Source organism: Nomia melanderi, chromosome 8 (assembly GCF_051020985.1).
Source record: "Nomia melanderi isolate GNS246 chromosome 8, iyNomMela1, whole genome shotgun sequence".
Classification (NCBI taxonomy): Eukaryota; Metazoa; Arthropoda; class Insecta; order Hymenoptera; family Halictidae; genus Nomia; species Nomia melanderi.
This window is the reverse complement of record NC_135006.1, coordinates 5,672,000-5,692,116: the sequence shown is the minus strand read 5'-3', so window position 1 is coordinate 5,692,116 and position 20,117 is coordinate 5,672,000. Positions and strand designations below refer to the sequence as shown.

Below are 20,117 nucleotides of genomic sequence, written 5' to 3'. Positions count from 1 at the left end.
GGATGGGGTTGACGCGGCGACAACCGAACAGCGGGAAAGAAAGAGACAGACGCTCAGAGGAATCTGTGGGTCCCTTGGAAAGCAAGAATAGAAGTTACGAAACGGTAGAAGAAAGACAGAGACGGAAAGATTGTGAGAGATTGAGGAGAAAGGGGTGCGGAGGGTGAAAGGCGCAGTTAGACGCGGAACAGAACTGGAACGGAGCAGAAATGTTATCATAAGCGTAGCGCGAACTTGACCCACTCGACGGAGTGGGTTCCTACAACCACCACCACCACCACCACCACCACCACCACCACCGGCACCACCAACACCACTACGATGATATGAAGTTACGGGCCGCTCGTGCGAACCCGTAACACGATAACAGCTGTTGCATACCTCTCGATTCGCGGGACAGCAAAAGTTTCGACGATCGCGTGCCCCGCGCGCGTGTACCCATTCACTCATACACGTATACACCACATACACAGAGTAGACGATTTTACTCTCCCTCTCATCCTATTTCCCTCCTTCCCTCTGCCGCTTCCGTGCTTTTTTTTCTCGTCTGTCCTCTGTCTCCGTTGTGCTACGCCCGCTCCTCACGGCGCGTTTTCGCCGCCCTTTTTCAACCGGCGCCGCGCTCATGCGGACCTCCGATACTTCGCGAGATCGCGTGCCCAGCATCCGGATGCCACGTATTCCATCCACGTCCGTCACACGAGCGGTCGCACGTGCTAACCGAACCGCTACGGCGGATAAGAGGAACGACGGAAAAAGTTGTTCTTTGGAAACCGTGAAGGATCTTGACACACCTACTGAAGAGTGTACCGGTGCCGGGACGCAAAAACCGACCGGCGACTGTTGTTTTGTTGGTGACGGGGTGTCGCGTGAACGACGCTTGTACAAGGTGGACCGTTGCTACTTGAATGTACTCACTTTGGGAGCGGATTTTTAGTCGAATTGGCTGAAGGTTTAAAGTAAATGCTTGTTTGACTATATATTTGAGGGCATTTAGTGTGATTTAGTGTGATTTATTTATCGGAGGTTTACGTCTGATCAAAAGTCTTTTGCTTGTTGCCAAAATTAATTATCAAGAAACAGTGCTGTATATTAAATGTGTAAAATAAACTAATAAATTAAATAAAAAAAGATAAACATACATATAAAATAGCCCTTTATATTCTTCAAAGCAAACGTTTTAAAAAATTTAAAGCTGCAGGCTACTCCAGAATTTAAACAGCAACATACATTTTACCTTCTAACCTGTCTTATAAAAAGTAAATCGAACATGATTTATATGTAGTGCTCCATGCAACGGGGACGAAATGTAACTATAAATTCTCAAAGACGGGAAAAATTATAAGGCACAGTACATGGGTTTGGTGCACATGAAACTGTCGATTGTAAATGTCGTAACGTTTTCCTGCTTTATAGTGTGCAGGATAGTAAAAAATATTACAGCAAGTGTTCATACTCAACAAGATATTTATAATCTTCAGTCTGTAATAACAAAAATGGAAAATAACTTAAATAAATGTACATACAGACGTACACAGACAACATATTTTATTGATAATTATGTCCAGTAACCAGAACTCATTTAATTTTCAAAAAATGCATTACCTAAATGCATAATTTAAATGTATTAAGTATCTAGTATGAAAATATACTTTTAAAACAAATGTTCATCTACTAAAAATACACACGAAGAACGAAACATCACCTCCAATAACATCCCAAGCAACCATTGATTCTAAATGTATTATTAAAGACATTCACAGCCTAAAAAAAAGAAAAAAAACAAAATAAATAAGTATTCCACTTCCCTAATACAATACAACTTTAAATCAAAACATTATTCCAAACATGACAAGTTCGCAATTAACTTACCACGATCGCATTAGACGACCCACCCTGTATACGAACCAAACAATCGTAACCGTTCCGAGCAACGATCTCTTCATCCCGCGCAAACACGGTGCTCGGAAAAAAGCGCTCGGGAATTGCGGATCGAGCGCATGAACCTTTTTAGCGAGCCCGGAGCGGTCGTGTCCGCTCGCGTCAGCGGTGACTCACTCGCCCGTTTCCCTCCCGGGACCAGGCGGAGGAGAGAGATTGAGATCTTCGAGCTCGTAAAAAAGTAAAAGTGAAACTGCCGGACTGCGGGATCCCTGGGAGGTCTGGACAGGATCGGAGTCGGAGCCGTGAAGAGCAAAGAGGAGGGATTCGTCTCGCGATCGGTAGCAAAAAAAAAGAATGCGTCGGAGAGAGGGGTCGGAAGACCGATATCTCAATAAGACATCGATCGCTCATTAGTAACACAAGAACGGTCTTTCGTGCTCCTTTTACTCTCTATCGCACACGGAACAGGTCAGTGGCGTGCTCGCGAGCGCAACACCACAAAGACCCTCTTTATCGTGCACCACGCTTCATCGGTCCGCTCCCGACTGCTTCCTCTCCCGTTTGTCCCGCGTTTCAGCCCCCACCCTCTCATCCGTCTTGTTCTTTCCGCAGGCACGATAAACTTGACCCAGTGAAAAACGGAACGACAACGGATCGAACCGTTTCTTTACTCTCGGCGCCGACGCTGCGGTCTTCCCGTCAGCTTCACGTGACCGCGGCGAGCATCACGTGCGTCCTTCGATGCACACGTGCATTTGCGTCTGTGTTCGACGACATGTCCGAGACCTTACGAATTGAAAAAAGTGGAGGAGTTTGATTGATGTGTTGGTTCTTTTTTGTGCGCCTTGTTTGGAGCTTTATTATGGGTATGTCTATACAGGGTGACTTCTGATCTGAGCATTGTATGCGTGGATCTTATTGCAGTTGGATCATTGATTTTGTGAAGAAGTGCAATGTTTTATGTGGAAGTTAAAGAAATGGTGGTTGAACAAATTGTTTATATTTTTGTGCCTTTGTGTGGTTTGAGAGAATTTTGATTCAAACTTTGTTAGTGATCTAGTAGGGTGGATTTATCAATCTTTGTTAATGGGAATATTTTATTTGGTGCATAGAGATGCTGAGTTTTATACCTAACAGCTTTTTATGGTCTAAAAATAGAATGGGTAAATACTTATAGTACCTATATAGATTTATATTGAATACCAGTTAAGCGTAATTAAGGATCACTTGGGTATGTAGAATATTCGATTTACATCACAACTTTTTCTACACCCCAAAAATAGAGATCCAGAGATAAAATATCGTATACGCAAGAATGAACCTCTAAATTTGACGGCGAATTATATAATTCTTGATATTATATTCATAATTTTATATTCATTGAACATTTTAATTGTTTAATTGTTTCGTGGCATTAACCCCCAGGATAAAGGTACTCTCGTACCATTTCATTTCTTATTTTAACCAATAGAAGTTGGAAATGCAAGGGTCATTTTCAGTGTTGTATAAATAGCGTTCTGCAAGTATCTTCACGTATTGGTTATAAATACACACATGAATTCAGTATTGAAACTTCTGTTTAGGTACTTTAAAACTGTATAATATCAGCTCAAAATAATTCACTAAAGTTCCAATACTTCGACTAAAGATATCCTATAACTAAATATAAATACCTACTTAAGGCACAATAAGATGCAAAATATAATGAAGTCCAAAATTACCTTCATTTTAATACGACAATCATTTGTGCTAAAATCGTATATGAAATTCAACTTATACTGAATGAAGTACCGATAAAAACTATTTTTACAACCATTACGCACTTTTAAGTCTAATTTCACAATTCCTGCAAAGTTGTAGAAATCTACTACATACAGTATAAAATAATACTACAGAACATAAACCTAGAGACTCAGTCGTACAATATTTCCTTCAAACAACCTAAACAAAATGTTCAACAACTGGTTCATGCATCACACGATCAACAGTTCCATACCCAAACTATCAGCTGAGAAACTAAGACACCTCTTCAATTCCAATCTCCACAAACCCCCGAAGAAAACTTCGTTTCTCATCGTCAAACTGCCGTTAACACATTCAAGCAACCAACACAGAAACCAAACACTCGTCCAACTGCGGTCTCCGCAAACCACAGCAACGGACCTCTATTTCGCATAAACATCCGATAACAATCCACTCTCGCTACCGCTCAGCCTTCGTTTCCCGGAAGCCGAAGAAACAAGGGTAAGTTCGACAGGAAAGCGCGAATCCCCGCCGATGTTTACAACCGAGTCGCCGATAAGCGGACCGGATTCCTCGGTCGCAGGAACATCGCGATAAGCCCTTCACCCTTTTTATCCGCGCAACAACTCCGAACCCCACTCTGACCAGACGGTCGCCGGTCAGAACTTTCTCTCTCTCTACGGCGCGTCGCCTCGTGCCGCGGAAATCTGGAGCACGAGGTATCCGTTAACGAACCGTGCAAACATGTCAGCGTGCACGTGCACTTCCTCTCCCTGTCTCGCTCGCTCTGTCGCCGCCGCGCGAAGCGAACGACACCAGAACAAGGGCGAGAGGCGCCGCGGCGTGCTGTCGCGTGCACGGAAGTGCGCATAAAGCATACATACACCGATGCACGCGTACCTACCTACGTGCGGCGGCGGCGGTCGGCTGTAGTTTACCTCGAACCAGGCAAGTTCACCTACATTCGTGGCGCGCGCGGGATGCTGCCGGCTGCAACACGGAGGGAGAAGATTAAAGAGGGACACTACGCTCGGATGGAGAGAGAGCAGGTTGCGCAAGGTGAATGAGTCGGACGAGGGAACGAGTGAGACGGGATCAACGGGGTTGGCGAAAGGGAGAGGGATAAAGGGGGAAGTAGGGGGGGCGGGGGAAGGGGGAACGTGGAAGGAGGGAAGAAGGGAATTTAAACCGTCGTTCGAAACTTCAGCAAACCCCTTGTAGCGACCTCGCCTACCTGTTATCTCAATCAAGCATCGATCGGTGGTTACTAACGAAAGAACCGACTTGGCCTTCTTCCGTCCTCTTCTAGCTTTCTCTCGCTGTCCCTTTTACTCTTGCCTTCCCTGGCTCGCTCTTTGTCCACCGGTCTCGCTCTTCAGGCCTTTCGGCCTCTTTCCGTCTCACCAACGCGTTTGAACTTGACCCACTGAACGAAGGAGAGAGCCCCGAGGAGAGGACGACTGGAATATTTCAGCTCGCTCGTGCTCTGCGTCGAGTGCCACTGATCCCACCCCCGGCCTCGACCCTACGATGACGTGGCCGACCTAGCCGCTGAGTCCGTTTGTATTTACCATTTTGTTGGGGATGCCCCGGCGGTCGGGAAAATGTCTGTTCCACGAGGGTCGAGTGGCTTCGGAGATGGCATCTTTAACCCTTTGTGTCGCAACGGTACTTGAGGGTACCGGTTTTATTGGAATGATGCGAATGGTAAATGCGTTTGCGTTTCTGATAGATTTTGTTTGGTTTGATCGAGGTCTTAGTTGACTGAGAGTTCGTCTATACAGTTAAGGGATAGGTATTTCTGCATTTGTGTAGGTTGATTTAGCTTTGTTAGTGTGCTTTGTTGTGATGTGTATAAAGCTTGGAGTTTGGGATTTGAAGTTATTTAGATGGTACTTGTTATGTAGACTGTGTATATCTCTACAGTCAAAATGGAGTTATAAAGTATATATGAGTGGTCTTGATTTAAAGTGAAACGGTAAAGATTCACTTATTATTTATAAATTAGGCTATTATTACATGTATTTGTGTTATTTTAATTGTAAGAAATATGTGTAGATAATGTAAATTGTACGTGCTACGGAAATAGTTTGCAGAAATTAGAATGAAAATTGTTAAAATGGAATGGATGTAAAGAGTCAACCCCTTATTTCACAGTTTCTGTCACAACTACACTTACCAAGATCATACCACCGGGAGGATAATCTATTGGAAGAGAAAGGAAACCTACTTTCACTATACGTGTATATTTAATCTAGACATTGAGTACTAGTAACAAGAACTGCACGTGGACTACAAAAAATCAAGAGTATTCGCGTCTAATAAATTGTATTTAAAACATTTATCACAAATTTTACTCGATATTACAAGGTAAGGAGCTAAAAATGGTGACTGATAGAAGTGTTTTTATAGAAATATAATGCCTAGATTCTTAATACACATATATCGTAAAATACCTTTGTAGATAAAGTGTATTAACAAAATTAGATAAGGAATTCAGTAACGAAATATTTCATTGAAAAATCCCCAAAAAAATTGATGTAACGAAAAAGATTCATATCTGGTATATTTCAACAGTAACCGTTAATCTCTCCAGGAATTTTCAATGTAAAAAATTGTAAAACACTCTGTGTGTGTGTGTGTGTGTGTGTGTGTGTGTGTGTATGTGTTTAATCTTAATTTACTTGGTATCAAAATGGTTGACATCTGCCGCCAGTGTCCATGGAAGAGAAAATGAATAAATTTGACATTCTAATTCAAGGTGACGAACTATTCCACTGAAATTTCATGGTTGTCGCCATGTTAACTTGCCACTTAGAGCCACTTCTCTAATTGAATATGCATACTGCGTGCTTATTCTTTCAATACGAACGACCCTGCAATGAAGATTGGCACTGTGCATTTTTAGCTCACGACGCATTAAACCTCATCTCATTTAACGTATTACTCGGGGAAGATTCATTAACCTATCAATCGTGATTATCTTCACCTTTCACGAACTCTTTATTTTCGTTCCTCTTCTAGTAATAATTCTTACATCAATTTCAGATTCTTCACATCCACTGCAGTGAAATCTTGACTGCATTAATTTTATACCTCTTTAGTAACCTTAAACCTTCATAGATTTTTATACTTAAAAATAAGTGGTTAAAAATATTCCATCATATTGATAATCATACCTTCGAGCACTATGATTTCCGTTTATAATCTTTAAAGATCAGATTCAAATTCATCACACCCCAAAAATGGCATTCAGAAACTTTGATCCCCATTAAATTAGTACATTTTAAAAATTCCATAAAAAATGTTTCCTTCTACATACTGTTTTCAAACATATTACAAATGGTCGTATAATTTACAATTGCAAACAATTATACTTCGCAAGCAACGAAATTCTATAACAACGAACCCTTGCAGTGAATATTTCTTCAAACACCAAAAGTAACAATAAGACATTATCTCGAATCTGAAAAAGTAAAAGAAAAGAATCTAAACTCTTGTCAAAAAGTCTCTTCCCGTCAACAAACCTTACCCCCAAAATATCCACGAGCATTAATAGGCCTTCGCTCGTAGACTAGCAAACATTCGACAACCCCATTAACCTCTTAGGCACGGCTGAATTTTGCGCGGGGCTGTTTCTCTGTACGGCAGAGTCCTGTACGGACAATGCTGTTCTCTACGCGAGTACATTGGAATGAAGTTTTTGTTGATTAAATTATAATTTTTCTTAAAGATACGATACACATAATTTAACTCTAACAGTTTAGAATAATAATTAGTAATACAATTGGGTATAATACATGACATATTGGTAGCGACGGAGCCACTATAGTGGCGCGTCGTTCAGAAAGATGATATCCGCGAAAGCCACTATAGTGGCACGTCGTGCCTAAGAGGTTAACATTTTTCATTTCCTCTCAAAACCTAACCCAGACCTGTTCTCCAAACATCGTAATTTCTCGTGTTGAATTGTCAAAGCGCGTCGGTTTCTCTTTCCGTTCAGTTGCATTCTCTTCCGTCTCCTATCCTCGTCTCTCTGGGCGTCCTCCGGGTAACTACGATGTTAGCGGCTATAAACAAAGGAGAAAACGGGGTTGCGAAGCGCGCGAGAGAGACGGTGAAAAGTACCGAGGCGAGTCAGAGGGATGGCACGTGAAGGTCGGTGAACGAAAGGAAGGGCGGGAGGTGGGAAAAAGGGTACTCGTGTTGGTGCAGAAGGAGGATGAGAAATGGGGAGGGAAAGGGGGTAGCGACTCGAGATGCTCGTGGATATCCGTGGTTCTTGGTGGTCGTGATTGCGCGCTGGTCGTGGTGGCATTACCGCAAGAGGACGTTAAGAGAGGAAGATAGCCCGACCGTGATGAAGAGAGAGGAGGCGATCGGCTGCCATAACGGCGGCCCGGTGGCTAGACCGAGAGGGAACGAGGAAGAGAGAAAATAAAGGCACGTCAATGGGCGAATACGAGAGAGGGTCCACGTGAATGTGTGAATGAAGAAAGAGGAGGCGGTCGGGGGCCGGAGATGAATGGGTGCATCTTAGAAGCGGCACCAGTCAGCTGATACGCTTGCCTTAGCTCTCTTTTAGGGAATCCCGGACACGGTAGTCGAGAAGTCTTGAATTTCAAATTAACGGGCAGCCGGGACTTACCCGTCGGCCTCTCTACACGCGTGTTACGGCACGGCACAGTGTTGCCCACCAGTCAATGGGGTAACGACCGGGACGACTCCTTCCCTTGTACATGGGCTACCCTAATTGCACATTACTATTTCATTCGTGCCTTTGCTGCGGACCGGTGTCCGTGCAGAGGCGGGTTATAATGTGACACTGATTGGTGGCACATGGGGTAGTGTGACGTTATAAGCTATATATGTGATATGTACTCTTATAGTGGAAAGAAGATTAGGGGGTACGATAAGGTAAAGTATAATGTCTTTATCAGTGGCTTCTGATGGAACAGCTTATGCGCCAGCGGTGATTTATGGATTAGTTATTAAGTAACCTTTTCTGATAAGTTAAATTACATGTTTTCTAAAAGGAATTTCTTATCGAAGCTATCATTTTCGCAAGTTTATTTACAATGATAAAATAATCAGTCTTAATTGACTTTTAAACAAACGTTCTACTCCCAAATAGTCAAGACACTCTCCAGTTGATATGATACACCGAATACAAGCGTTCCGATCATCCCTCAAACAACTTCAAACACGTCGGTGGCGCAATCTACCAATTACCACGGCATAATTGTTACCCACCTCCAGCGATCAAAGTGAAACCGGATCACGAACTTTCACCGTCCGTGGAACACCCACGAAACGGTTCAAAGGGTAGGGGAGCACCGGTATCGACAATATCCTCCGTAAAACGATCACGCCTCGTGACGTAGAGCGATCGTAGCAACAGCCTTTAAACAAGGCCGTTAACCCTACGGTAGGACTACGCGAGGAAAGGTCGTAGTAGCGGCGGCCGATCCGTTCCATTCACGAACGCCGTAAGAGAGGCATTATCTCCCTACGACCCTGAAATTCCCGGTGCTCTCTCTCTCTCTCTCTCTCTCTTTCTCTCTCTTGTTCTCTCTCCCCTCCTCCGCGGCCCCTCTCCTGCCGCCCTTCCTTCCGTAGACACAGACGTGTACACACCACCGCAACACAACCCCCTACCGTTTAACACGCGCCGATCCGCAACCGCCGCGCCGCTAGCAAGCTACCTTACTTTATTACCTCCAGGCGCCGGGCGTTTCTTTACGCCAACCAGCTGAAGCGTTAATAGCTACCGCAAATCCGAACCGCCACGGAAACGCGTCACAAACACCACCGCTCGCCATCCGGCAAAGGCAACGGAGAGAGCTGGAGAGCAACCAGCCGCCCCCGCCGCGCCCCTTCTGCGCGTCGCATCATTAATTGTAAGAGCCCGCATTAACAGAGCGTACACACCGCTGCTGACGTCGGAACTTCATTAACGAGTTAAAACTTGCGCAATCGAGTGTTTGCGAGCCGGTGTATCGACGCTTGGTGGTTTTTCTCTTTCAGCTTCTTTTTTCTACTTCTACTTGTTAGAGGAAATTAGTATGCTGGTGGGACGAGCGGGTTCATGTAACAGGTGCGGTTGTATTCTGGCCACTGTTCTGTTAAAATGGTGATTTCTATTGGGCAGTTTGTTTGGTAATCTGTAGCTTAGCGTGGGTTGGGAATGTTGGTCTGGTTTTGTGAGAATATTTTATCATAAGTTTGTAAGTTATGTGATATAATAATATTTTTCCTGTCTTGCAATGTTTTCTGTTGCTTTTATAAAGCAATCTAGCGGAAGGGTGTATTGAGTTTTTAAATTGTATACCGGGATGGTATTATTACCATAATTGCACCCTGATTCCAGACGAGCCCTATACAATTTTGATACGAACCTCGCCTCAACCTGTATATATTTTCAACTCATTGATCTTATTACATATTTACACAAAACACATATACACCCGTAGGCAAGCAAGTGCATACATGCATACACAAACATATACTTACAAATAAATTCACAATTCTAACAAATTAATAATATTCATCTAACAGAGATGTAATGCAGTTTGAAAGTTACTCACCTTCACCATTTACCAAGAAAGTGAACGACCGATCGACAGAATCATTTTTGCGGTCAGATTAACGCGACTAGTTCCACGAAGAAAAATGCTTCGCGCCTGAAACGCGCTTGATATTAAAAGTGAAACCGACGGTACTTTCCTTGCAATCCAATACATTAAATCCAGTAGACCGGCGACCGCAAACGAGAACACGATCTTCTCCATTTCCCTCGGCGTCGATCGTGAACAAAAATTCGACCTCGAGTCCAGCACGGCGGGCGCGCCGAACAAAACAAGACCGAGTGAATGAGCTTCTCTCACCCGGAGCGTCGGCTTTCTCAAGCCCGTCTAAATCCCTTCCTGAATGCGGCAACCCAGTTTATCGGCCGTAGGCGCCTGGCGCTTCTATATGTCGGCGTGCGAAGCGTGAATGGCTTCCGTGAACCTGAACCCGACCGACAAACCACCGCCGCCGCCGCCGCCAATGTCAACGGGACACGCCGCCGTTAACCAGTGTCAACACGCGAGCGTCGTGTGTCACCCAGCATCGACGAATCCGTCGTACCCGATGCCAGACGTCCGTGGATTTGTTTAGCTTATACGGTCTCCCGAGCTCACTTTGCCCCGTATAATGCGCGCTTAAGGTGCGCCTACACTTGACGCGAAGATTGGGTGGGGAATATTGGTACTACCTGTTTACCACTTCATGGCTAAGCTGAGGAATGCGGGTACTCTTGGTTGCTTCGCATTTTCTTTCATTTTGTTTTTGACACTAATTTGCTATTCGTTAATACGGTTACATGCGTAGTCTCAGATACAGCGAACCGCGTCGAAACTAAAAGGGATATCATGTAGCGCGACCTCGGGGTTGTTCAGACCGACACTCTTCAACCGTTTTTGAACGAAATGCAGCGTTCGACTGTTTAATTTAAACACTAGATTCACGAACATTTATTATACGATTTATTCTACTGTTTCTAGGAAAATTGATGTTCGTTCGTTGGGTTTTTGGAAGTTATAGGTTTAAAAATAGATAATTGAGATACACACTAGTGTAATTGCATCAATCAAAGTTGATGTAAACATTTAGCAAATACTGTTTATGAAATTCAATATGCGTCAAATTAACGCATTCCGTAAACCTAGTATTAAGGGGCCCTGTGTGTATGCGCGCGCGCACGTGTGCTACACGAAGGCAGTTGAAAGAAAGGCGCACGTGAGCGTCAAAGTTAAGAGAAAGTATTGTGTTGCGATTGATCCTGCGGGGTGCGCTCTATTGCGTATACATTTCCTTTTACGTTCTCTATTTTCCCTTTTTGTGTATTCTATTTCTTTTAAACATATATTATATACCATGAGTGGTTAATTATTTTTATCCCACACATGTAACGAATCGAAGGTACAAACAAAACACGAGAGGCACCTTTTGCCCCTGTGCCACCTTGTTAGGCGTCAAATGGTAGGGAGACAACAGCTATAGTTTACTCCATGAATCTAGGTAGCAGATACGAACGAAATATTCAGGAGTTAAGCATGAGGTTTGATTTAGCACGTAGTTGTCTCATTGTTAGTTACATGCGGGTTAGCTGTTGCATATTCTTGTATACGTTTATTGCTTTGTTTCGTTGGATAGATTATAATGTACTCTGTTATATTGATATATTTGCACTTCTCACTGATGTTTAACTCTTTGCGGTCCAACGTGTTTTATGGGTTACACATCTCATTCACTGGGAACTGTTTAAGTACAAGGGTATACTTTATTTAAAAGCGTACACTATAAGCATTGTTCTCGCTCCTAAATATTTTTCTGTGATAATCCTTTCTTACTTACCTTTAATTTTTCGTTAAAACATATTATAAGTGTATCTGCCCTGCGTTTCACGTGTACACTCATTGCTTGATTTTAATGATACGCCATACAAGAGATTTTAAACTAAGTTCCACAGTTCATAGGTTAAGTGGACTCGCACCTTAATGCGATATACCGTGCCCCTACTCCGATAGAGTGACTAAAGGCTTCTGTTTAATGCACGAGCGGTTGGGCGCGTGCCAGTTCTTTCTATGGGTGCGCGACAAAGAGGATCACGGAGTCAAGACGCGAAAGACCGTGATGCAACGGCGACAGAGAGTGGGGCCTCGAGACATGTATCTAACGACTAGACCAGTTTTCTTTGACGCGCAATCTGTCACGCTTGATTACGATCGTAAATCCCGTGCTCTCGTTACGCGCGCCGCTTCAGCTCGACGGTGAACGTGCGCGTATAGATACCGCGAACAGATTACGAAAGAGTACGCCGACTCTGACCGGGGACGCTTGCGTCGTCCAGGAATGAGGACGAAATTTATTCTAAGATACTCGTTTGTTACTAACTCGAATACCGAGCGTAATATTTTCAATTGACGAATTCAATTAACGAGGAATGTTCGATGAATCGTCGCTCATTTCCATTTTGATGAAAAGATATTGTATTGCGAGGCATTGCTTGTCAAAAGAAGGAACTACTTCGGTTGAAAATTAATGTGGTAGGTATTCGTGTGATCTTGCATACCATTAAGAAATGAATCGCAACCAATTTTTATTTACACGAAGGTTCATTTACAATTACATACATGTGCCTTTCTTTGTATATCATTTATTGTCTTCGGGTTATAGTATTTTTTCACACTGTAATGTACTCTGCATTCTTCAAATATATACTTTATCATAATTTGTAAAAAAAAATATATGTATATATAAAGTTATCCTACAGGATAACTAATTCAGGACAATTCAGAACATTCAGTATCACTAACTGATCCAGTAATTTGTACATCTCGTATAGAAGCCGATCAAATAACCGTCTCAAAGCCCCCGGCAACGATCGCGCGCGTATCCACGAGTCAAAGAACCGCGTTCGGATCAGCGGCGTGACCGAGGGACCAAGATTTCATTGAGGAACAATAGGCACATGACACCTGCTGAGGGCAAGCCGTTCTGCCTACACCTAGATTACGACAATAATGCCGGGTTCCCGGCGTTAACCAGAACACGAACAAAGACAGAGCATGAAAAGAGGAAGAGGGAGCACGGGTGCGAGAAAGACGGAATGATGAAAACAAGGAAGAGCAAGGGGGAGAGAGAAGGAGACGACCATATCCGAGCAGAAGAACGGACAAAGATGGAACTGCCTGGCACGAGTCTCTAGCACTGGGGCAATGTCACACCTAAGCTATTATTCTCATTCTCCGCAGGCAGACTTACGGCAGACTAATAACCTGTCACCAACTGCCGCCACGGTTGGGACCAGCCTCTTTCCATTCCTCATCCTCTTCCGACCTCCTCGGCCAGCCCTCTTTCCGCCCCGTTTCATTCTCTCTCGCTCTAATGGAATTCCTGCTGATTGTGTGTAAATGTGTGTGTGCGAGCGTTCCTGTACACTCACAGTTTCCGCCTCCCTCGCTCGCTCGCCATCGTCGAAGTTCTCTTTTACAACGACCCCCGACTCAGCCCAACTATTTATGTAAACGTCAACTAACCTGAGGCAACCCCAAACCAGGGAACAGGGCTATTAACCGTGGCGCGTGCCGCGCTAACACGTGGTTCCCTCGTCAACGAGGCCACACGGTTTCCGCCGGAAAAATGAGATTCGCCGACTCTTTCTCCTCTCCTGTTGGCCTCGCTCGTTCATGGGGACGCAGCTTTGAATTCTGCGCGACGAAAGGGACTACTTTTAAATACTCCGTTTAAGCACCTTCTTCTTTTCTCTCTCTTACGCTCCGCCGGTAATTAATGTTGGTGGTTGGGCCCTTTGAACGGCGCGGTTTTTAAGTACCTGCCTTTAGGTTTGCGTTGGATTATCTTTATATTCTGTATGGGATGTTGTTTGAAAATTCGAGCTTTGGAGGGAACCGAGCGGGTGGAGACTGGAGAACCTTTGCTTTTGGGATTTGCATCGCGTATTTTTAAGTTAGTTTCGTTGTAATTGTTCGTGTTAAGTTGCAGAGGGTAAGCGTATAGGATTTTCAATAGAGTTACACTTTATTTCAGAGAATTCGGAAATGTTAAATACTGAAATTTTTTAAATTAGTGTAATTCAGACGTTGTTTGCGAGTTTTAAGAATAATGGTACCATTTGACTTTAGATCCTACGATGAACCAAACATGTTCCTCTTTAAAAAAATTTAATTTAAAGTAACATTACACTCCAGAAATTCTCAAAACCATCCACGCTTACTCATTTAAAACCATGCTAAATAAAACATAATTCAAGCAACACACTTAACACTAAGTTCACGCAACGCGACAATTCGACGGTTATTGAATTTTATAAACACTATTTGGTAAATGTTTACATCAACCTTGATTGATGCAATTATACCAGTATGTACCTCAGTTATCTATTTTGAAATATCTAACTTCCAAGAACCCAATGAATGAACATGAATTTTTCTTAGGAGCAGTAGAATAAACCGTACAATAAATGCCCGCAAACCTAGTGTTAATAATACCACAATTCAGATCAGAAAGGCTGCAGTATTAAATCCACAGGAAAGAAAGCAAAAGAATTGCAATAGAAATCCGTGCGAATAAATTTCCCCGCGCAAAGTCCACTCACCTGCACCGAAAAATAAAAACAACTTATAGAGGCGTCAGGTATACGGCGGATCGCGGCAATAAATCAGAACTCGGATTATCGTACTGTAGCGCGGGTGCCAGACAGCACACCCGTCCGGGAGAGAGCGTAGCCGTAATCTTGCCCGCGCCCATTCATCCATTCGGGCCATTCAGTCATCAATTCAGTCGGCAAGTTCACGCTCGAAATCCCTCTAACATATTACGCCGGCCAAAAAGAAGACAGGTGACGGTCGTGCGAGTTATAACGGCATCGGCCCCGGTTAAAAGTGAACTGACCTCGGGCAACCCTGAAGCGAGGAACAAGCTATTAACGTGGCGTGTGCCATTCATTCTTGCTCCGGCCCCTCGGCCCTCCCTCCCCGTTCCGTCCCGGTTGCTCTGTAATCTCTCTCCTTTCCACGTTTGCCCTGTTACAGACAGCGTGCACGCACACCGAGGCTCTCTCGCACGGAGGGAACAGAGGAAACGAGAGCCGGTGTATCGCGCGAGCGCGTTTGATGGCCTAATAGTACATAGTTCGAATCCATTCATAACCCGGCGAATGGGAAGACCGAGTTGGAGGGGACGGGAAACCTTTTGTGAAACGGCCGCGACCTTGTCTTCCCCGCGCGTGTGTGTACATCGGTGCCGTGTTCGCTGATACCAGAGAATGGCGACTACGCTGATAACGGAGAACGAGAGGAGCAAAAATAGAGGAACACCGATGCGTGCGAAGAGTAGCGCCGGACTGGAATGGGAAAAGCTGAACGAGTGGTGCTATGAAAAAGGAAGAGATCGAGGGGAGGATATTGAAAAGAGGGGGAAGAGAGCAGCTGTGAGAACGTGATCAAGAGAGGAGAAGGAAAGGAGGAGTTGTCCGCGTAGCGTGGGAGAAACTGTGTAATTCGCCATGTGCTCGACCACCCCCGAGTTCAAACTGATGTCACGGCTGGTTGATCGCCTATAATACCTCTACAATCGCTTTGCACGCTCGTCCGGGCTCATATTCTTGCCGCGACGCGAGTGTTCGGATGTGTACTCACTCCGTGAGAGATGGAAAACAGATTCAGAGATTCAGCTCTGATGGAGTATCACTCGACGCTGAATTCCGGAACTTGTTGGACTCCTTTGGAAGTATAAATTTTACGGGAATTTATTGCAGAAGCTTCGGTCTATGAAGAATGAAAGGTATTTTCGAGGTTGACGTAAGCGAGAAGGAGACTGAATTTGAATCCTGCCACTGCGCGTGACTCTGGCGACCTAATTCAGGAACGTTAATAGTGGAGGACTGTCGTAGCGTAGGGAGATTACTAATTGTTAATTGCTTGGAAGCAAAGTTGATAGAGCAATTTTGTCCTTCTTGATCTCTGCTTTATTCTAACATGTAAAATTATCTTTTATGAGATTGACTACCTGCAGTTAAATGTTAGTATTAAGAAGTGGCAATCATTTCAACTGAAACAGAAAATTTAATTAATTCAAATTAATTTCTATTGTTTTATTTCTATGTTTAACACTTTACAGTATCGTATCATTTCAGAGATGCTTATATTATTTATTTTATTTAAATAAAAATGCTATTAGTAATTTTTTTAAGACTCCTATTTTCTACTAACACCTTATTAAGAATGAAATAGCTCTAATCAATGAAGCTTGCAAAGAAATCTCAGGATAAAGTGTCGAAGAAAGATCACGTAATTTCTAAGGGTGCCGACGCATCAGTGAACGAGTTAACAATTAACACCTCAATTTCTACCATTCACAAGAATCCCGTGAAGTTCGTCGATCCCGATAATCCCCAGAAAAATCCGAAGAATCTAGACAGTTCAACATGCAGATCTTGTAATCCCTATCCAAACATGCCGTCCCTTACACAGAAACTGGGTTCCCCGATTAGAGTCCGACGCAATAACAAAAGGATCGAAGGGAGAAGATGGATCGTTCTCGAATAAAAACAGGTGGCGCGTGCCTGTTGGACCACCGTAAATCAATCTCCAGATTAAACTCAAGGAAACTGAGCTGAATCGAAAAGAGTTAGTGTACTTGTACTTATGTGCAACAGAACCAATCATAACACCTAATGATATTAGGTATAATAATTTATTTTACACTTCCTCTCGACATTTACAAGAAAAGGTAATGATTTTGCGAGGGTGGAGATCGATCCTCAAACACATAATTTTATATCAGTCCGTAAGAAATATCTGTTTTTATTAGTACAGCTTCCGTGGTATTTTCTACCACCCCATGTCATGTCTTACAACACAGTGCAACAAGATCTATAGAATCCCGATTTAGCAAAAAACTACTCAACATACGTATCCCAACTTCTGCTCGATACAAAAGCATCAATTTCTGAAACTCGTTAACACGTTAAGCGCCATGTCAGCCACTGATGACCGACGCTTCCGAATGACTCGAAACAATCATAACACGCAAGATACGTTCTTGACGACAAAAGAATAACTCCACGGAAAAGCGGTCAAGATTTTCATGACGTTTAACGTGTTAAACAACAGAAAGCAGACCTCGAAGGTCAAGAAAAGTATACCAAGCAAAACTAACGCCGAACAGAAAAACAGTAAAAAACCTGGAAGAAGATCTCGAAGGGGAGCGGAGCCTGCATATAGCGGACACGTCAGGTCGCTAGGAGTAGCATTCCTCGGTCACGGGTCTCCTTTCTCTGTTCTTTGGACAGCATGATATAAAGCGTTGGAGAGGAAACGTCGCGGGCGGCGGAGGTGGCCCACGGCTAAAGGGAAACGAACGAAACGAGGGGGAGGCCGGAGGGGGTGTGCAGTAGGAGCAGGAGCTGGAGGAGGGCGGAACGAGGAATGAGGATCGGGAAACTATTGACCACGTTGGGAAGCCGTTTAACCCCCCACGAGAGAACATACACACATAGAGAATGGTCACACGCACGCACCACGTATGCAACGAGCCGCAGCCGGCAGCAACGGCGGCAGCAGGAAGGGAAAGCATAAACGGTTCCACACAAGGAAGTTCATTCATGAGTGCGGAACTTTGGTAGATGTTGAGGCTTGCACGAACACGACCTCGCGCCCAGTCACATCGTATTTGAGAGTACGCTTGTAGTACGTGGCTCTTCTACTCCTCCTCCTCCTCCTCCTCCTCCTTCCGCTCCCCCACCCCTCTTCCTCCTCCTCTGCCCCGTCGTCCCTTTGATAGTGGTTGAACGTCGTAAGCGGTGTTGGGATAAAGAACTCTCAGGGCAGGTAGAGAGAGAAAGATGAATCTCAAGGAACGGCCACCGACATTGTTGTACGGAGATAAGATAGCGCTGGCTGGGCGAGTGTGTTATATATCGCGTACACGGGCAAACGGATCGCCGATCAGCATCAGCGATCGAGGGTGAACCTCGCGTGTGTAATTACCGTCTGTATCGTACGTGAGATTATGCGACACGACAGTGATTCGTTTGCTGCGAACCGGTGCGGCTACTTTTGCAAGCTTTGAATGGAGGTATTGGGACTAGTGTTTCACTGGGACTCGATGCGATTGATAAGCGATTTTACTTCTGTGTTTTCGTTTAATCTTTGTTTTAATGTCACTTGTCGGAGTTAATTTGTTCTTAATTGTTCGTTCGATTTGAAGGTTTAAGTGGTGATGATCGTGAAATAGTCTTTTAGGCTCAGTTTTTTGTAACGAATGGTAGAGATTTGTAAATTGAGAAGGAAATTTTCAGGATGAAATGGAACGGTCAACGATAATCATTGATTAGTTCGCACTTTTCAACTTGACTGAATATTTAATCACTTATTATTATATATTATTTAATTTATTTAATCACTTATATTATTAAATAATCTTCCAGTTTCAAAACACCAGTTTTCAATGTTATCATCGATCACTGCAATTTTACCAAACTAATACAATTATTTATAACGGCTAAAACTTCTTTACTTAACAAGAACATTTCCATTTCCATCGATTCCTACAACTCATTTCAAATCGTACGCTAATATTCCATCTTCAATGTCTGGGATGGGTCACGTGTGACCCGGTCTTCGGTCACATCGATTCATGACACGAAAGTTAATGAAATTATAGTAACGCAACGATTTATACTGAATGGAAACAGAAGGTAAACTGCGGTTACATTCGTTGCTGGATCCAGGTGTCCAAAGATAATGTAATTTACATAATACACGGCGCACGGACCAGGTTTAATCGATCGATTTTCATTTACGCACCTCCGTCATTCACTGAAATGTAAATGCCACACGAAATACTCCGGTTAACAAGATTACCTAACACCTGATCGTAGTCGGGCGACCGTAGTCGGAAGACCTTGAAACTTTACTTAAGTTTATTCGTGTCGACAACGGATCAGCGCCGGGAAAACATTCACGGGGACGACGAGCCCGGCGGACGCATAGTTGGAAACTTGCCGGTGTCTGCGTTCCGTTATTCATTACTCAATGCTCGCCCGGCTGAACTTCATAACCGCATGTGTATCGATAACGTGCCGCGATAAGTCGCTCGTCCTGTCTGACCCAGTTCGTTGAGAATGAATGAAACTTTTTAAATCTTACGTCCGGCGACTTGTAGTCTTCGACAAGATCGATGGGAAGTTTTCGAAAAAGAAAGGTACCGACAGCAAAACGTCACATTAGGAAAGTTATAAATCTGAGAAACAAACTTTGCAACCTGTGGATGTTTCAGTACTTCACATACAGTATCTGATTATTCAGATTAGTAATTTCCTGGCGGCCATCCAAATAGAACTATCTTCACTTTTGCTGGTTAGGGAGCTCAACGCTTTGGTCCTACAACTTTAGGATTTCATCTCAATTTTATATTAGATTAACTTAGATGATCTAAGACTTCAATTTTCAAGTGTGAATATTTCGAAACGAAGGTTTCGAAATGGTAACTTACAAAATGGTAGACAATCTTTGGATTTGTATTTACGTAAAAATTATGAATATTGTGAGCAATTTCAATTTTGGTACATCTCGATTATTTTAGTTGTGTTTGTATTTATGTACGTTGACGGTAATGTAGAATTATTTGGTTCTGTTTTTATAATTAATTATTAAAAGTATCTAATTATAATTAAATAATTAAATGTATCTAGTTACATGTATACAATAATTAAAAGTAAACTGCTGCGTCGCGGATTACTGCGTTAGTTCACTCTAAGTAGAAGCAGTCGGCCATAAAAGGATTCCTTAACAATTCTTACTCAAGACCTCAACGTAATATCAAACTTTACTTCATATTATTAAAACCTGCCCTATCATTTTCTACTTACACATAGAACAATTTTCCAAGTCGCAGCTCACACTGCAAACGCAGCGCTA

General features: G+C 43.4%; 1 long non-coding RNA gene across 3 annotated transcripts in view; it reads right to left on the bottom strand.

Annotated features, from left to right (window-relative positions):
- Positions 1-20,117, bottom strand: part of LOC116426499 (uncharacterized) — a 211,494-nt gene that overhangs the window by 93,137 nt on the left and 98,240 nt on the right. The window contains exon 3 of one of the 3 annotated variants that reach the window (XR_012999121.1): positions 7,568-7,697. The exons of the other annotated variants lie outside the window; for them this stretch is intronic. This is a non-coding gene — a long non-coding RNA (uncharacterized LOC116426499). Of the gene's footprint in view, positions 1-7,567; positions 7,698-20,117 lie in introns of those variants that run through there. 3 annotated transcript variants of the gene reach the window in all.